The following is a 7,124-nucleotide window of genomic DNA, read 5'->3' as shown; positions in this document are numbered from 1 at the left end:
TAATGTCGTGGCCCTTTAATACAGTTCCTCATGTTGTGGTGACCCCCCAACCATAAAATTATTTTTTTGCTACTTCATAACTGTAATTTTGCTACAGTTTTGAATCGGGCGACCCCGTGAAAGGATCATTCAACCCCCAGGTTGAGAACCGCTGTTCTAACATATTGTGTATCTTATTTATTTTTATTTTATTTGCTTAATGTCTGCTATATATACTTGAGCCCTTTGGTTGGGTAAATAAATGGTTGATATTCTTTACTTCAGTGGAAAGGTCGGTGGTTTGAATCCACTTAGGCACATTGAGAGAAAAGCCTGGTGACCTGCTTCCAAAAAATTAGGCATTGAAAGCTCTATGGAACACAGTTTTATTCTGATACACATGGTCGCTGTGAGTCAGAATTTATTGCATAGGCAATTTCCGTCAATATACTTAGACATATACTCGAGGAAATGAGAAATTCTTTGTTCTTTTGTTAACATTTGTATTTCTAGAACCTAAAATAGTTCTTAGATACATAGAAGGTGCTTTATTTGTGGAATAAGTGAATGAAATGAGGATTAATTTAAAAAGACAGTGATTTCCTGGGAGGTTGAGTAAGGACTCTTACTTAAGTAAGCATATGTAAGTTGTAAAGTATTGTTCCTGGAGAGTATTAAAATAATCACTTCTATTATTTTAACTTCAAGCGCATATTTTTCCACTATAAAAACAAAACAAAAAACCCTTTGTATTTAGAGAGACTCTAGCGTGATTTAAGTTTTCAGTTAAGGAACAAAGAGGATTCATTGTCAAGAATCTATCACAGATCATAGAAATTCTAGGTTCTGTGCTTTGTGCTGAGTGTATTGGTAGTCCTGGTGGAAAGGGTCCTCTTTCTTTGGGGCTAGCTCCAGGACTTAGATTTTGGAACAAAAATGAAGTTTTGAATTATAGCTTACCTCTTTTTTAACATGTCAAGTTTTTTTTATAGCTATCCACAATACAGTAGTCTTAAGGTACATTTGTTGTTATTATTCGTCAAGTGTTAGTAGGTTGGTTCAACCCATAGTGTCCCTGTGCACAACAGAACAAAACACTATCTGGTCCTGTGACATCCCCACAGTTGTTCTGACTGAATTTGAGCACTTTGAGTATAGAATTATTTGTCTATGAGTAATCTTTCCCTATGCCTTTCTCAGTCCTTGGCATGATAAATGATCCCTGAATTATTGAATGCATAACGAGTTTTAATTTTGATTCTCTAGTCTGTTGAGTTGATCAGAATATGCCACTTTTCAATTTTTTTGTTTTTTAAATCATTTTATTAGGGGGTCATACAACTCTTATCACAATCCATACATCCATCAATTGTGTAAAGCACATTTGTACACTCATTGCCCTCATCATTCTCAAAACATTTGCTCTTCACTTAAGCCCCTGGCATCAGCTCCTCATTTTTTCTCCTCCCCACTCCCCTCTCCCTTATGAACTCTTGATAATTTATAAATTATTATTTTGTCATATCTTGCCCTGTCCGACGTCTCCCTTCACCCCACTTTTCTGTTGTCCGTTCCCCAGGGAGGAGGTCCCATGTAGAGCCTTGTAATTGGTTCCCCCTTTCCAACCTACCCTCCCTCCACCCTCCTGGTATCGCCACTCACACCACTGGTTCTGAAGGGATCATCTACCCTGGATTCCCTGTGTTTCCGGTTCCTATCTGTACCAGTGTACATCCTCTGGTCTAGCCAGATTTGTAAGGTAGAATTGGGATCATGATAGTGGGTGAGGAGGAAGCATTTAGGAACTAGAGGAAAGTTGTATGTCTCATCGTTGCTACACTGCATCCTGACTAGCTTGTCTCCTCCCCAGACCCTTCCATAAGGGGTTGTCCAATTGCCTACAGATGGGCTTTGGGTCTCCACTCCACACTCCCCCTTATTCATAATGATAGGATTTTTTGTTCTGATGATGCCTGATCCCTGATCCCTTTGACACCTCGTGATCACACAGGCTCTTGTGCTTCCATGTGGACTTTGTTGCTTCTGAGTTGGATGGACGCTTGTTTACCTTCAAGCCTTTAAGACCCAAGACGCTCTATCTTTTGATAGCCAGGCACCATCAGCTTTCTTCACCACATTTCCTTATTCACCCACTTTGTCTTCAGTGGTTGTGTTACTAAGGTGACAGAATATGCCACTTTTATGTTTCTACTAATTACAGGGTTGAATGGACTAGAGCAGTGGTTCTCAACCTGTGGGTTGCAACCCCTTTGGGGATCGAACGACCCTTTCACAAGGCTCACCTGATTCATAACAGTAGCAAAATTACAGTTATGAAGTAGCAATGAAAATAATTTTATGGTTGAGTGGTCACCACAACATGAGGAACTGTGTTTTTCTTAAAATCATTTTATTGGGGGCTCATACAACTCTTATCACAATCCATATATACATCCACTGTGTCAAGCACATTTGTACATTTGTTGCCCTCATTATTCTCAAAACATTTGCTTTCTACTTGAGCCCTTGGTATCAGCTCCTTATCTATCTATTTATTTATTTATTTTTGAGGAACCGTATTAAAAGGGTTGCTGCATAAGGAAGGTTGAGAACCACTGGACTTAAGGCTTATTCCTACTTCCTCTCTGGTGATATATCTAATTTAGTTAGTTAATAAAGCCTTTTTCTATTTGGAGGTTCTATCGCTTTAAAAGCCTGTGGCTTTCTAGACGCTCCTAGAGTGCACCTCCACTATATCCTATGCAAATCAGCTCTGTGCTCAGACCTTTTATTTGCTTTCCCCATCAACGTAATCCAACGTTTAATTGTTGAAAGCAGCAGATGGAAGGAGTCCATGCAGATGTGGATTTATTAGCTCTTACAATGAGAGACCACACTGGTTGTGCTAAGGATTAGAAAATTTCTACCGAATGAAAGGGAGCTTGGTCTTCGTTCATTCATGCTATTTTCATTGGAGTGATTAATTCTTGTGACTAGAGTCACTTTAAGAAGACCAGAAAAAGCAGTGTACACAGACCTTCCTTCAAGCCCCAGACTGTTGGTTGCAGCTGTCATCATTTTTGGAGGAACAGCTTTTCCTCCTGGTAGGGTGCAGATGAAATCTGCCTTATAGTTCTTTTTGCTATATTTACTCGTTAGTAGTAGTAGCAGCCTGATCATAGTGCTCTGTGTTTGTCTTTATTTGACAAATTAGGGAATTTATTTATCTCCTGAAATCCTTGGAAGAGAAAATACTTTTGATGGCATATACTATAATTTGAAGACCAGCAGCTATGAATTGGAAGATAATATATATATTTAACTCTCTTCCTAAAAATACAGTGCTGTCGTTTCTTAATATTGTGGGTTTTTTTGTTGTTTTTTGTGTGTGAAGTGTTAGGAAAATCACCAACTAGTTTGAATTTTACCCCCAATATTAACTGGGATTTTGCTTGTTTCTTTAAAATTGAAAAATTTAAAGGGTTATTTGTAGAGTGGCACAATTATGAGAATAAACCTTTAATTCTTGAAATTCATATACAAATGAGAGGGCTTCAAAAGTTCATGGAAATTTTCATTATCTTTTAATTCAATTTTTCCATAAAGTTTCGAAGTCGTGTGTGTGTGTGTGTGTGTGTGTGTGTGTGTGTGTGTAAACAGTTTTTTCTTTGAACCATGAATCAAGAGACAGACTTCTTTAAACTTGGCTGTAAAGATAGCAGCCACTCACCACAGAAGCAATTCTGAGTTCATTAAAGCCTGGTAAAACTGGTCTTTTTCATGCTAGGTCCCTTTACAAGTGTGATGGAATGGGTAGCGTTTCCTGTGACAGTACTATTAGCGATGAATAGATGAATGAATGAATCTGTCTATGCTCAGAACTCACAACACGTGTACTAGCCCCTTCCCAGACATAAAAGAACGGGGAAACCGACCTTAGCAGTGATCTAAGCTCCTGAAGAAAAAGACTTTCGTGACTGTCCGAGAAGTGGAGACCCAGCATATCTAAAGATAAAGAAACAAAAGAGCCCGAGACAGTATCGAAAGGATCTGACATTTGCTTTGTCTATACAAAGGATAAAAGGAATTTTGCCGATTTAATGAAAACAATAACTGGTATTATATCAGTCTGAGCCTGAAATACAGGCATCAGAATAATACACTTTTCTTTGTTTGTTATCTTTTTACAAACGTATGTGGAGTAGTTTTGTTTTTGGAAAGGAAAACGTGACATGGATTTTATAAGCTTAGCAGCTGTAGGTGGAGACTCTCTTGTTTGCCAAACCTTTTTAAGAAGCAGTGAAGTCAGTGTATCAAAGATTGGAATTTTTTTTCTGGGACCTTTGTTCTTTTCTTGGTACTTCAGATAATTTCAACCAAAGGAATATGTCTGGAAAAGCAAGGCAAATTATTTCCTCCGATTTTGTCAGTGAATCAGATGAGCCCTTTTCTGTCCCTTGTGTGAAGAATGACATGGCTCTGCTTTGAGAGAGTGATTGCATACTTACGCTGGGCTGAGAGCACTGGTGTCGTGGAATAGCGTGTTACTGGGCACAGCATGGTCTGCTGGCTTAATTGTTTGCCTCTTTATCCAGCAGTAAGGCAAGTAGACACTAGTAGTTGACTATCTGGGGAGTGGCTTTTTTGTCTGATTTCTGTTATGGATGATTCCAGTATTCGTCAAAGGAGAGGGTTACAGGTGAGTAAAAGAAAGCCTTTTAATGATCTACTTCTTCTCAGTGTCTTTTGAAAATATTCTAAACTGATTGCTTCAATTTTATTAAATTCATTTGCGGCAGGAGGCAGGGTGGAGTACCATTAAGTCCCTTTTAATCCCTCATGTATAGTTGTAATTAGAGAATTTGTCTACGACCCTTCTATAGGGAAATGCCATCTGGACTTATTTAGATCATATTAAGTTGAGTGGAGTGATTAAATCAGCATAAGCCTATTTATAGATAATAGTATTGCTAAGAGTTTATAATAAACATGTTCTTCCTGACCACTTTGCATGCTCCTCACTCCGTTAATTAAAGTCATATGTATATGTAATACATATTTGACTCTTTATATCGTTTTAAGAACTATTCTAAATGATCAATTTGCTTATCTATCGGAGGGCATATGTTGTGGAAGTCTTCTCCTATGCCTTTGGATAATTTGTCACTGGAAGAGGTAACAAGGTCAAGCAATGAGGAGGAAATACAGACATGGATAGCCTTGGTGTACTCTTATTGTTGGGGCAAGCGTACTTGTGTTTAGTTTATTGCTGGGTGTTTTAAAGACATGACACAGGAATATTCCAGTTTAAAACAATAAGCTAATCAGATCAGCCTATGAAGGTTTTGTCAGGACATGTAGCTATTGCTCTTATTTTTGTTTTCATTTATTTGTTTTGACATTTGTAAAGCACTTTATTTATACAACTTAGTTATCACAAGAGTTTCTATGAAATGCTCTGAGATAAAATTTATATGATTGGTAAAATTTAAACAAATTCTGATATTTTTAGTTGTCAGCTATGGAGTACATTTTAGAAATGCAGCTTATGTTAATATGCTTTTATTGCATTATTAGCACTCAAAGCCTATTAGAAGCACCCTTCAAACAGTTGTTCACTATGGCCCAAGCTTTGAAGCTAATGATATGAAATGCCAATACTTTAATTTCTCATGTTAATACAGTTTGGCTGTTGAGATTTTGTCATTTGAGCTCTTGGAATATTTTCAGAAGTATTTATAAGTACTCAGAAAACCTCTCATAAGTAGTGAGTGTGTTCAGGTAGCTAATTAAAAATAGCTTTCTATGAAGCACATTTAATTTTTTTTTTTGAAGCACATTTAATTTAAAAAATAATTTTATTGGGGACTCATACAACTATTATCACAATCTATCCATCCATCCATTTTGTCAAGCACACTTGTACGTTTGTTGCCATCATCATTTAAAAAACATTTTCTTTCTACTTGAGCCCTTGGTACCAGCTCCTCATTAGCACATTTAATTTAATGTTGTCCATTTAAGATTTTATTTTTATTCAGTTATTTTTAGTTCTCTTTCATTGCCTAGTATTATTATGGAAGGATTCAAAAAGAGAATTTTTTGTTGAATTGGTGATATTCAATTCTTGTTGGTATGTGTGTTTGAAACAATCATCTCTTGTGATGGAGTCAGTCTCCAGTGTCTGCTGCCCTGTTTGGTGGTGCCCTTTCTCATGAATCTTCATTTCTATCTAGCAGGGCTTCCAAACTACCAGGTCACATAGCAATGAGGGCGTTTTCCTAAAACATTTTTTATCACTTTAACTTTATTCTTCAGAAGACTGCTTTGAAACATTCTGAAAGAGGAATGATGTTTTAAAGTCGCAGTTTAGATAGATTGTTTTAAACAGGTAAATTACCAAGTAAAACTTAAAAACGAAGTTTTATCCAGTCGATACTGTTTCTGAGTATGTTGTTGGTTGCTATCAAGTTGATTCCCACTCTGCTAGACTCAGATTAAAGTAATACTGCAAGGAAAAATCCATTATTTCTTAGGTGTTTGTTTTGTGTTAGACCATGGATTATTTCACCCAGTCATCATACATGAACATGGCAAAAGCTAAAGTATGCCCTTTGGTACAAGTGATCTACTAGGCAACCTAACATTAGATACCTAACAATCCAAATGCATGTTTGGACCTCACATTGCTTTGTGGTAGATAAGTTAGACGCCCTGCAAGATTTCTATAAAATTGGCCAAGATAAAACCAACTTTGATCCTTCAATTTTTTTTCCAGGTGGTTTTGGGGAAATAGCAGTGCTACTTACAAGTGCATTAAAAAATTCCACAAGGACAAAGATCTTATCTATTTTGTTTACTACTGTATTTCCAGTACTAGAACAAAACCACATATAAACTAAACACTCTACGGAATTAGTGAAAGGATATCTGTTTTTACCATTATTACTTTATAGTTTTAAAAATTCTGGAGAACATAATAATAAAGGGTGCATGAATACTAGATAAGAATAAATATTTATATTGTGGTAGCAATTGTACATTCTACTTAAAAAGATTGAAATTTTGGAATGATATAATATATGTATTAAATCCCAGTTAATAAAAAAAGAATAAATATAGGTTATATTGAGATATAACTAGAC

This window comes from Echinops telfairi, unplaced genomic scaffold, assembly GCF_000313985.2.
Source record: "Echinops telfairi isolate 266 unplaced genomic scaffold, ASM31398v2 ScPeMD7_443;HRSCAF=831, whole genome shotgun sequence".
In the NCBI taxonomy this organism is placed as follows: domain Eukaryota; kingdom Metazoa; phylum Chordata; class Mammalia; order Afrosoricida; family Tenrecidae; genus Echinops; species Echinops telfairi.
Note: the sequence above shows the minus strand (reverse complement) of the source record.